We start from the raw sequence: 11,697 nt of genomic DNA on the forward strand, positions 1-11,697 counted from the left end.
AATGTCTGCCGGGCGTGCGGCGAGGGAGCGGCAGCCTGCCTGCCACAAGTTACCGTGATGGATTATACCCACCGGCCCTGAGGTGACCGTCACCTTCCTGCCCTAGCAGCTGAGAAGTCATTTTAATTTCCCTGGGGCCGTACAGGCCCATTGCTCCTAGAGCTGCAGTCTGGGGGCTTCAAGAGGGACCTAGGGGACAGTGACGGCCTCTGGGAACCTGAGTGGGCGGGCCCATCAGTCATCAGCGGTGATGCCTGGTGCTCACAGCTTTTGGTGCCTCGGGGTTTAGCCTGAGCTGCAGCAGGGAGGATGCTGGGGTTTTTAATAGACCTTTCCAGCGAACAGCTTTTGGAGCTGGTCTGTATTATCCTGGAAGAATTCCCCTGGGATCTGACTATGCGGAGGGCCGTTCGGAATCTACTGCACCATGTTCATAAGCGCCAAGTGAAATGCAGGCTCCAGCTGCCTCTGGCTCCCAACCACACCCTTGCGCTGCTTTTGTACCTCAAAGCTGCAACAATAAATTTTCCTCTGTGAAACCTGCGGAGACGCTTCTCGCTGACCCGCTGTGGGTGTTGGGAGGCAGCCCAGGTCCTTGCAATAGCGAGGTTTACGTGTGTGTTGGAGGGTGAAAGGAACGAGTGAGCGAACACGGCGCTGTACCTCGTTAGCTGTGCTGACCAGGCTGGTTCAAAACAAGTTCATCTCAGAAACCAGTCTTCTACCTTTGTTGGCGTGGCCTTACAGGTCCGAGGAAAGGGGAGTTCATAGTCCTCGTCCAGAGTGGTGACATCTAGAAGTGGAAAGGAACAAAGGAGTAAGAAAGACAATAATTATGGTAATGACAGTAAGCGCCCGGCGCCATGTGCCAGGGCTGACCTTGTGCCAGGCTCTGTGCTAAGTGATTCCAGTTAATTTCTGCACAAGCCCATCAACGGGTGCTATTAGTCCAGGGCTGCAGGTGAGGGCTGGAGGTCCAGAGAGGGGGCATAAGTCACCTGAGGTCACACAGCCAGGGAGAGGCAGAGTTTGGACAAGTGCCTCTGGCTTCTAAAGCCTCTGTTTCTGACCCATATTCGGGTGGTGGGGTGGGGAGGGTAGTGGTGGTGGCGGGGAGGTCGGGCTGCCCTGGCTTTGGTTGCAGCCCCGGGTCAGGAGGGGAGCTAGAGTCATGATTGGGGTACCCAATTCCTTCCCCTGGTCCCTCTTGGACTCCTGGTCTTGGAAGTGGACCCTGAGCTAGCGCTGGGTCTCAGGTTTCAGACTTTCAGAACTGCCAGAACCTTATAGTGCGGCAGATGATGGTGGACGTGGGATCCTCTGGCAGCATGGTACTGACTGGCTTGTTGGCACGATCCCGGGCAGCAGTTGGGAACAAATACATTCTCCTGGAGGCCTCACGGGGAAGGGTGAAGGTGCCGCAGAGGTTGCCCCGTCAGAGGTCACAATGTCAAATCAGGAAGACGGGCCCTGGTGGGGGATGGTCGCCACAGCCATGCCCATCTCCCCCCACCCCAATTTTTGTTTACTTTGAAGTACAACACCGAGAAAGTGCCCATGAGCTGCCTTTGTTGACTGCATTGTGGGGACAGGTTTCTGTTTCTGGAATCTGCCTTCCATCGGCCCGTGAGTCTGTCCTGTGCCCACCACACACCGTCCTATCGCTATGGCTCTATGACAGCTCTGACATCTGGAAGTGTTCATCCTGCATTTTTTCCTTTTGTTTCCAAGATCTTCTGGGCCCTTTGTCTTTCCGGAGAAATTGTATATCAGCTTGTCAATTTCCACCAAGAAGAAACCTACTGGGATTTTGATCGGGATTGCATTGAGTTTGGGTATTAATCAGGGGGAAATACATGGTCACAGTACTGTAGGTTTCCAGTTCATGAATGTGGTATATTCCTCTACCGGCAGGCCGCGGAGATACTGCAGGTCCAGTTCCAGACCACGATAAGGCGGGTATTGCAAATGAGCGAGTCACACAAACAGTTTGGATTCCCAGTGCTTATAAAAGTTATGTTGACACCGTTCTGTAGCCTACTAAGTGTGTAATAGCATTATGTCTAAAGAAACAATGTATTGCCTTAATTAAAAACCACCTTATTGCTAAAAAATGCCTACCATCATCTGAGCCTTGACAAAGATTCCCCAATCACCATAACAAATAGAATAATAATGAAAAACTCTGAAACACTGCAAGAATCACCCAGGTGGGACACAGAGACACGACGTGGGCAAGTGCTGCTGGGAAAACGGCGCTGACAGACGCTGGACGCAGGGTTGCCACAGACCTTCAGCTTGTAAACACGCAAAGCACAATAGAGAAGCGCAGTGAAAGGAGGCCTGTGTGCTTGTTCAGACCCTCGGTAGCTCCTCTCAGTAACACGCTGTAGTTTTCAGTGTGGAGGCCTTGCCTGGCCTCATGAGACTTCTCCCTGCTTCCAAACCCACGGCTAACTCACAGGAACGGTACAACAACCATCACAGGCCCCACCCGCCTGGGTAAGCGTGCAGCGCGCTGTTCGGCCCCGGCTCAGTGGGCCTGTGGAGCAGGGCCCACGGGGTCAGCATTTTTGTTTTAACTCTTGGCCTTTTAAAATCCTGGACGTCGGTGTGTGTGTGAAGAGTTAACGCAGATGGCTTGAGACAGCTGCCCTCTGAACGGCTTGCCTGCAAGATGGGCCTTGGACTGGCACCTGGGAGCCCGGGTTTCGGGGAGCTCCCACCGTTCCCCAACGGATAAGAACGGCGCGCTGTGCCAAAACTTTGCAGACCACGTGGTTTAGGCTGAACACCTGCTTTCCTCGGAGACTCTGGAGTTTTGGCTGGTGCTGGGCGGAGGGTGCTTACGTGACCAGCCGCCAAAAAACACCCTGGGCACTGGGTCTCCATGGAACTCCCCGGGTACGGGACACTTCACATGTGCTGTCACACATGTTTTGGGAGGAGTTAAGCGTATCCTGTGTGAAGCTCGTGCCTGGCTTCCTCTGGACTTTGTCCAGGCTACTTTTCCCTTTGCTGATTTTGCTTTGTGTCCTTTTGCTATAATAAACTATATGCCAAATCCTGTGAGCCTTTCTAGTGAGTCACCGATCCTGGGGTGGTCTTGGGGGCCTCCAACACAGAGGAACCCCGTTTCATGCTCCCAAGACAGGGCTGTTTCCAGGAGTGTGTAATGGTGTGTGTGTGGGGGGGGGGCGGGGGGAGAAGCGGGAAGAAGGAAGTTACGTGTCAGTTTCTGATGGGAGAATGTTCAGTGGAATGTTGTGTGAAAGGAAGTGAGTACAGAGGAGTCGGAGCCGCACCGCATCCTTTTATTTCATAAGTAGGACATCTCTCTTGGCCTTAAAAAGGAAGGAAATCCTGACACCTGCTACGACGGATGAACCCTGAAAACATTATGCTGAGTGAAAGAAGCCAGACACAAAAGGACAAAAACTGTATGATCCCACTTAAGTGAGGTGCCTAGAGCAGTCACGTTCATATGACAGGAAGTAGACGGGGGGTACCAGGGGCTGGGAGGGGATGGGGAGCGTGTTTAGTGGGGACAGAGTGTCAGTTTGGGAAGATGAGGAAGTCCTGGATGGACGGTGGGGATGGCTGCACAGCAGTGTGAACGTACTTAATGCCACTGAGCTAAAAATGGTTCGAATGGTAGATTGTGTTGTATATTTTACCACAATAAACACGTGATACAATAAACTTGGATGTCTGTTCACGTCAGCACAGTCCTAGGGGGCCAGACCAACGCACTCTCTCGCGGCCGCCACCTCTGGATGGAGGGATTGATGGATGGCTCTCTTTGTGCTTTTCTATTTTCCAAGTTTTTTTGGCGTGGGATATATATTACTTTTCTTAAAAGCAGACAAAAAGATAACAAACATTTATATATGTATTACTTGTGAAATTTGAAAAAAAAATCAACAATAAATACTATGGGGCGGGGTGGGGGGTGGGGGTGGGGAATCAATATCCTAAACCAAACAGAAATATTGGGAAAACAAGGACCACCTAATTGTTTTGCAAAAACGCCTGAAGCCAGACTCCAGCTGGAAAGTCCCGTGGAGTCTGGCGGCCTCCTCTGAGGAAGCTGTGGATTCCTGCCATCCCAACCCCCAAGGAGGAATGCCTGGGGAGGCCGGGGGCTCTCCTGATAAAGCCCGAGGGGGTTCGGACGGCACTGGGCTTAGGAACCCGTCTTCCGGGCTCCGTGAGACTGTCCCGAAAGGTTTTTTCCACCTGCTGGACGCTCTACCCGTTTAGTTTGGATCCTGGTCTGTGATCCAGTCTGGGTGTGAAAGGGGTCCTGAGACCCTGCCTGTACCCCACCCCAGGAAGTGGGGCGTCATCTCCAGGGTGCCAAGTGGAAAAGACGCTGAGATGTGTGAGAAGAATCACCTCTAACAGTGACAGCCCGACAAGCCCGCCTGTGTGTGTGTGTGTGTGTGGGGGGCAAGTCTTTCTGAACAGCCTGTTATCACTGTGGTTCTAAGGAGCAGGGCGTGGCCCAGGCAGGCTGCGCAGCTGCCCAAGGTCGCCCAGCTGGTCGTGTGTGCAGGACTGTGGCCTGAGGAGTTCCTCAGGGGTGCCGGCCCTACTCTGTAGCCATCTGGAAGGGCGAGCTCATGCCGATGGGAGGGGACAATGGGGCCTGCGCCCTGCAGTCCTGTCTCTGAGATGGCAGACCGTGGGCAGTAGCTTGGCGCCCAGCCCCCTTTAGCTCTTCCCGCCTCTGGAAGAAGCATCTCCTGGGGGTGGCAGCAGTGGGGGACGGCAGAGGCACAGGCCCCACCTCCCACACCCGGCTCCCCAAACCCTTCTCTGCAGCGCAGCTTGGTCTGCGCTGTGGAAAAGGGCTGCTCAGAATTCACAGCTGCCCAGGGGCTCATGGATTATGGACGGACGCAGATCAGTCCATCAGCACCCTGTCGGGGACGAATCAGAGGTCCCAGGGGCCGGCCCACAGCTCTGTCTGGGTGCAGAAGCCAGGCCGTGGGGCCGCGCTGGGAACCTGTGGCCGGAGCAGGCGGAGCCCCATGGGCGCTCTGCTCCCCGCCCGCCCTCCCAATACCCGTCTCTGTTTCTCTCAGGCGCAGATCTGACGAGTATCTTTAAAGGCAGGGGAGGGGAAAACAACAAATAGCTCTGGCCCATGTGCTTTGAACACCTTCCAAGGTGCTCTTCGTGAATAATTGATGCCAGCGCCGTGTTTGTCATGAGGAGGTCACCTTAGGTGGGGTTGGTTTAAGCCACAACATCACAAGCTTCCTGTGGAGCTGACAAGATGGCCCTCCCCACCCAGGCCCAATCTGGTCCCGGCAAACTGGCCTCGGGGGAAGGTGGCCTGGCCCCTGAACAAAGAGGCCCTGACAGCTGGACGAGGGGAGGAGGCCAGGGGAGGAGAGTGAAGCGAATGGGCGTGGTGGTGGGTGAGTGGCCGCTGGGCACTCCAGCCCCTGGGAGAGGCTGGAGGGCGCGGGACCTGGACCTGGGAGGGCACTGTGCCAGTGTCCTGAGGCTGCCATAACGAATGACCACAACTGCGTGGCTTAAGACAACAGAGGCTGATTCTTTCACAGTTCAGGAGGCCAGGGTCTGAAAGCGTGGGCAGAGCTGGTCCTTCCGGAGGCTCTGGAGGGTGGGTCTGCTCCATGCTCCTCTCCCGGCTTCTGCCAGTTGCCGGCATGTCCTGGCGTTCCTTGGTTTGTGGACGCCTCACTTCAGCCTCTGCCTCCATCTTCACACGGCCGTCTCCCCTTTGTGTCCCTGTACCTGTGTCTCTCCTCTTTTTATAAGGACACGTGTCACTGGGTTTAGGCCCCACTCTAATTCAAGAAGATCTTGGGGTCCTTACCTTAACCACGTCTGCAAAGACCCTTATTCCAAATAAGGTTGAATCTGAGATTCTGGGTGGACACGTCATTCAGGGGCCACCATTTAACCCACTTCAGCAGGAGACACAGCAGCGCAAGGTACAATAGGGACAAGGCCGCCTGGGTCTGATGGCTGCCATGACCTCCTCCCTTCAAGGCACGGCTGGGCCCAAAGCCCACCTGTGACAGTCCCAGGACCCTGGAAGAGCACCTTTGGGAGCCGCTGCCCGCATGGCTCCCTATGGCAGCCTACTGTCCCCACTGCTCTGGGTTGGACGGGATGTTGTAGTCCCCATTTAGCAGATGAGGCAAGTAAAGCTCAGAGGAAGTGACTTTCCCAGGGTCCCACATGAGGCAGTGGCCGGCTGGGCCCAGATCATCATCTGGGGGACTCAGAGACCACCTTCTTCCATGCCAGCTGCCCAGCTGTGCTCTGGCCCCACAGCGCTCCCTCCATCTGTGGGGCACTGTCTGCGAGGCTGCTTTCTGCTGCTTCCCCTCCCTGACTACAGGGTGGGTTCCATGACGGGAGGAACCAGGTCTAAATCTGCACCCTCATAACCCCAGCGCCCGGCAAGACCCCGGTCCCGGTGTTCACCAAACGTGGGCTGAATTATTTTCCTGGCATGCAGCTGATTCTCCAAAGAGCCTTGTGCTCCTTTTAGGACAGAGGGTCCTCTGAGCATGCGTGTGGCCCCCATTTTCCCCCCAGGGCTCTGCACACAAGAGGGGCTACTGCTGCTAAGAGTGCCAGCTCCGATGAATTCCTCACAGTCCTGTGGTTGTGACACACGTGACCGTTTCCCCTTCCTGATCAGTCAGGGGTAGTGGGTTCTAAGCAGCAGAAAGCGACTCTGGCTCCGATCAGGAAGAATAGAAAAGAATTTGTAAGAGGAAATGGGACTCACAGAATCAAAAGCAGTGGTGAACATCTCACCCTCACTAGGCAATTATTTAAAAGAAACACTAGCACGTGCTGGCAAGGATGTGGAGAAACTGGAACCCTTGTGCACTGCCAATGGGAATGTAAAACTGTCCAGCTGCTGTGGAAAACAGTATGGCGGGTCCTCAAAAAAATTAAACACAGAATTCCCATATGACCCAGCAATTCCACTCTTGGGAACGTACCCAAAACAACTGAAAGCAGGGACTCAAACAGATATTTATACACCCACGTTCACAGCAGCATCATTCACAATGGCCAAGAGGTGGAAGAACTCAAGAGTCCATCAAAAAATGACAGATAAACACACTGGTCCATCCACACCATGGAATATTATTTGGCCTTAAAAAGAAGGAAATCCTGACACCTGCTACAACATGGATGGACCTTGAAGACATTATGCTGAGTGAAAGAAGCCAGACACAAAAGAACAAATACTGTATGATTCCACTCATATGAGGTCCCTACAGCAGACAAATTCAGAGAGACAGAAAGTAGATGGTGGTTACCAGGGGCTGGGGGAGGCGATGGCAAGCTAGTGTCTAATGGAGACAGAGTTTCAGTTTGGGAAGATGAAGAGTTTTGTGGATGGACGGTGGGGATGGCTGCACAACAGTGTAAATATACTTAGTGTCTCTGAATTGTACACTTAAAGATGGTTAAAATGGTAAATCATATGTTATGCATATTTTGCCACAAAAAAAATTAAGTTGAAAACGAGACAAACAAAAAAGCTAAGGTAAAGAAGCTGGTGGTGGAGGGGGAGGTGGGAAGCAGCTGTGGGGGCCCTGGGAGCAGGGGCCAGACCAGGCTCTTCTCGGCTCCCCAAGGGAGGACAGGCTCCAGCCGGCACTCAGCCCTCTGAAGTCAACACTCGGGGTCAACACTCCAGGGAGGGGTGTCTCCGGCTGGCACGGCGTGGGTCTCACGTCCATCCCTTGGCCAGGGGAAGGCGGTGCCTCCAATGACAGCCCTTCCAAGATAGCATAAATGTGTCTGTGCCTGGGAGGGGTCCTAAAGCGACCTCAGGGTGCTGCATGCAAAGGAGGTGGGGTGGGTGCTGGCCAGCAGACACGGCCGGGGCCTCCCTGTCCTCCATGTGGCCCCTGGCCTCTACCAACCACTGCAGCCTCTGTTGCAGGGCCCTTGTCCCCTTTGTGAGCTGCCTTCAGGCATGTGGGGGCCTCTGTCGCCCCTCCAGGCCGGCCGGGAGCTGCAGGCAGCCCAGGAAAGCTCACTAGGCCCTTCCCAGCCACACCATGCTGCTGAGCTTCCTCTGACTGGGTTATCCAAGTTGGCCGGCGGCAGCTTGGCAGGTGATCTCCGCCCAGAGTACCAACTGTGGACCTTGACAGGAACCTTCCTGCTCCCCGGATTCCTCCCGACCTACCCCACGCAGCATCTCTCTGGGGACGCGCGTGCTCACCCCCTACCTCTCGTCTGTCCCTCCCTGACTACTTGGAACTTCCCGTTTTACGTGGGCAGGGAGGGCTGAGCTTCAGGCTTTCCACTCCCGCTCCACCATCAGAACTATGCAGGGATGGATTAGCAATGTCTGCCATGGACACGGCAGTGGGAGGGAGGTCTATGTGATACTCATTTGCTACCTGAGGTGTATCGCCTTCTGGCTTGGAGGCACGTCTGGCCACATCTAGCAAACTTGTTGGGTGGGACCGAGGACCCCGAGTGAGGTGTTGTCTTCTGGGAAGAGGACGTTGGGTGACTAGGCTGACCCAGCAACAAGCCTCAGTGGACCCAGGTGGAAACACCACTCTGGGTTGGACGGTTACCTGAGTTTACTGCAGACCTAACTCCTCCAAGATTCAGACCACGTCCAGGGAACAGAGAGGATATGAGTGAAACTGAAAGTTTCATGAGGTGCTCTCAAGGATCTCGAGGGTTTGGACAAGATTCTGCTGGGGTCTCTAACAGAACAGAACAAAAGGGCAGGGGTGGGGGGGGGTGTGCATCCTGCTGAGAGTCTGGGAGGCAGACAACTCGAAAAGTGCTGAGAAGCTCACCCCAATGACGCTTCTCCACCAGGTTCTAAGACTCTCCCTTTGGTTGGGAAGACAATGATCATTAATTTCTATTTGCTTCTTTTGACGACGGCTCTGAGGAAGTCGGTTTCAGCATTCTGGATCCTCCAAGGGAGGCCTTAGCAATGTCGGCTTCCAGACATGGCGCTCGCTCCGGCCAGCAAGGCCATCCATCATCGCGTGCAGACGGCTTGCTTCCTAACGGCTGCATTATGAGAAGATGCCAATGAGTGTTTTGCATCTGCTGTGCTGCGTCAGGGCTGCCACACAGAGGCACTGCTGAATCTGGACTCTCCTCCCGCGCCCCCACCTGCTTCTCCATCCCTTTGCATCGATTGTGGATTGAGTCCGTCTTGCGTAACCAATCGCCGGTGGCTTGGTCGGCATATTTTTTTCCCCCTTTTAATTATCTGTATCAGGTTTAATTAAACCAAGGTGTGCCTGACCCTGTCAAATGATATCAAAACAGGCCTCCCTGCTGCATGAGGGAAAACATCAGCATAAATTATTGATTAATCTTCATTCAAACTAATCTATCAATGACTTTCTCTGGCTGGGTGGACCTGGGGAGCCCTTAGAAACTTCAATGCAAACAGCATCGGAAAGCTTCATTTCAAAGAGATCTGAGATTCATTCAATAGCAGTCAGTCACTTCAGCAGCCAGTGGGGGGCTGCCTCTGAAATTCTGAAGTTCATCCACTCCCCTTGGCCCCAGTTCAGCAGTGCCTGTGATGGGTCCTGTCTAGTCAGTGAGTTCCATCTGGTCCCTGCTTTGGGGGGGGGCGGTTCACAGGTCAGTGGGGTCAGGGGGATGACAAAGACTGACACATATACGTGACATCCAGATAGATATAACTTGCCAAGTGCTACGAGAGAGGTATTATGGAGTGATATTGATAATCATACAGAAACCCATGTAACTATATGGAGGGCTCATGTTTTCACTGAATTGGAGGAGACATCAGGAAGTTTCATGCTGACACGTTTGAAAGTTAACTGAGTAGGCAAATATTTTTAAAACACAACTGATCAGAACGGTCACAAGAAAAAATAGTTATCTGTTAAAGAAACTGAATCCAAAATTAAAACTATCGGACAAAAAAATTTTCAGATGGCTCCAATGGTGAATTTTACTAACCATTTAAGGAAGACATAGCCCCAAGCTTACACAAAACCTCCACGAGAGTATCGAAGGAAGGGACCCTGCCCCAGTTATTTTGTGAGGCTGGCATAACCGTAACACTAAATCCTGACAAGGACACGACAGTGAAGGAGCATTATGGATCAACTGTCCTCATGAAAATAGATACAAAAATACTTAACGAGATATCAGCGAATCAAAGCAAACAATATCTCACCCAAGTGGGATTTATTTCAGGCATGCAAGGTTGGCTTAACATTCAAAAAGCCAATCGCAACATAACAAAGGAAAAAAAAATATGATCAACTCCATGGATGCAGAAAAATTATTTGATGGAATTCAATACCATCCATGAAAAGAAAGTTCTCAGAGAACTAGGAATAGAAGGGCGCATCCTTAACTTGATAAAAGATGGATACTAACAATCTACAGGAAACATTATACTTAATGGCAGGTTACAGGAACCTCCCCTTCCCGCAAGCCTCAGACCGGAAGTGAAACAAGATTTCACACTATCCCTGAGGGTGCGTGCGAGGCGGCAGGGTGGCTTGGGGGCAGAGCGGGGGCAAGTGTGGCCTCTTTGTGCCACCTGGGTATCTCACAGGCCCCGGGCACCATGAAGATCTGGACTTTGGAGTACATCTTTGACCACCTATGGGACACTATTGCAACAGCTGCAATGCATAAGTACCCAAACCCTATGAACCCAAGTGTGGTTGGAGTTGACGTACTGGACAGACATCGAGATCCTTCTGGAAAGTTGCAGCCATAGACTTCTCAGCACAGAGTAGAGACTGCCTTCCATTGTGAAAGCTCTTATCGGTGCAGCAAGAACCAAAACATACGTGCAAGAACACTCTGTAGTTGATCCTGTAGAGAAAACGGCGGAGCTTAAATCCACTAATATTTCACTTACAAATATGGTTTCAGTAGATGAGAGGCTTATATACAAAGCACATCCTCAGGACCGAGAAAGAACTGCTTTGACTCAAGAAGCCATAATCACCGTGAAAGGGGTCAGTCTCAGTAGCTGTCTCGAAGGATTGATGGCAAATACGATACCTTCGAATGCTAATAAAGACCAAGAAGCAATGGAATGGGTAACACATAAATTAAATGCTGAGAATGAAGAATTGACGGCTTCGGCAAGAGGGAGCATATGGACGGATGCTGATGGCGGCGGCAGCATTTGTAAAGAAATGACGACGAACATTGGTATACAACACCCAGGACCCTGGGTGTCATTAGCTGGCAACGTATTTGTTATTTAAAAAGTACAACTATATTTTAGGTAGAATTTTTTTTTTAACAAGCTGAAGAAAGGCTACATGACTTTTGTTCAAAACAAGGAGGTGCAAGGTTTCTAAATAAAGGAGATCATCTGCAATTGTTAGTGTTTGAAATGACTGGTTATGAGGGTTCCATTATTCATGTGAAAAAATGAACGATTTTTGAAAAGTACTTGGAAATGGGTTTTAGCATATTCAAGTGCCTTAAGGTAGACTTTTTTTTTTAAAGATTTTTAAAAGATTTTTTAAAAGATTTTTTTGTTTTTAAATTGGGGAATTGGGGGATGGGAACATTGCTGGGGAATTGGGGGAAGGGGAACAGACAAGTTGCTGTCGTTTTTTGGTTTTTTTTTGTTCTTCAATCTAGTTGTGGAGGACGTTGCTTCACTGGCCCAAGTTGGCACCATCATTG

The 11,697-nt window shown here is 51.9% G+C and overlaps 1 pseudogene; it reads left to right on the plus strand.

Annotated features, from left to right (window-relative positions):
• The first annotated feature begins 10,612 nt into the window (after nt 1–10,612).
• LOC109382656 (PRELI domain containing protein 3B pseudogene) lies at nt 10,613–11,199 on the plus strand (annotated as a pseudogene).
• Nucleotides 11,200–11,697: the final 498 nt, after the last annotated feature.

This window comes from Hipposideros armiger, unplaced genomic scaffold (assembly GCF_001890085.2).
Source record: "Hipposideros armiger isolate ML-2016 unplaced genomic scaffold, ASM189008v1 scaffold_3, whole genome shotgun sequence".
Taxonomy (NCBI): Eukaryota; Metazoa; Chordata; class Mammalia; order Chiroptera; family Hipposideridae; genus Hipposideros; species Hipposideros armiger.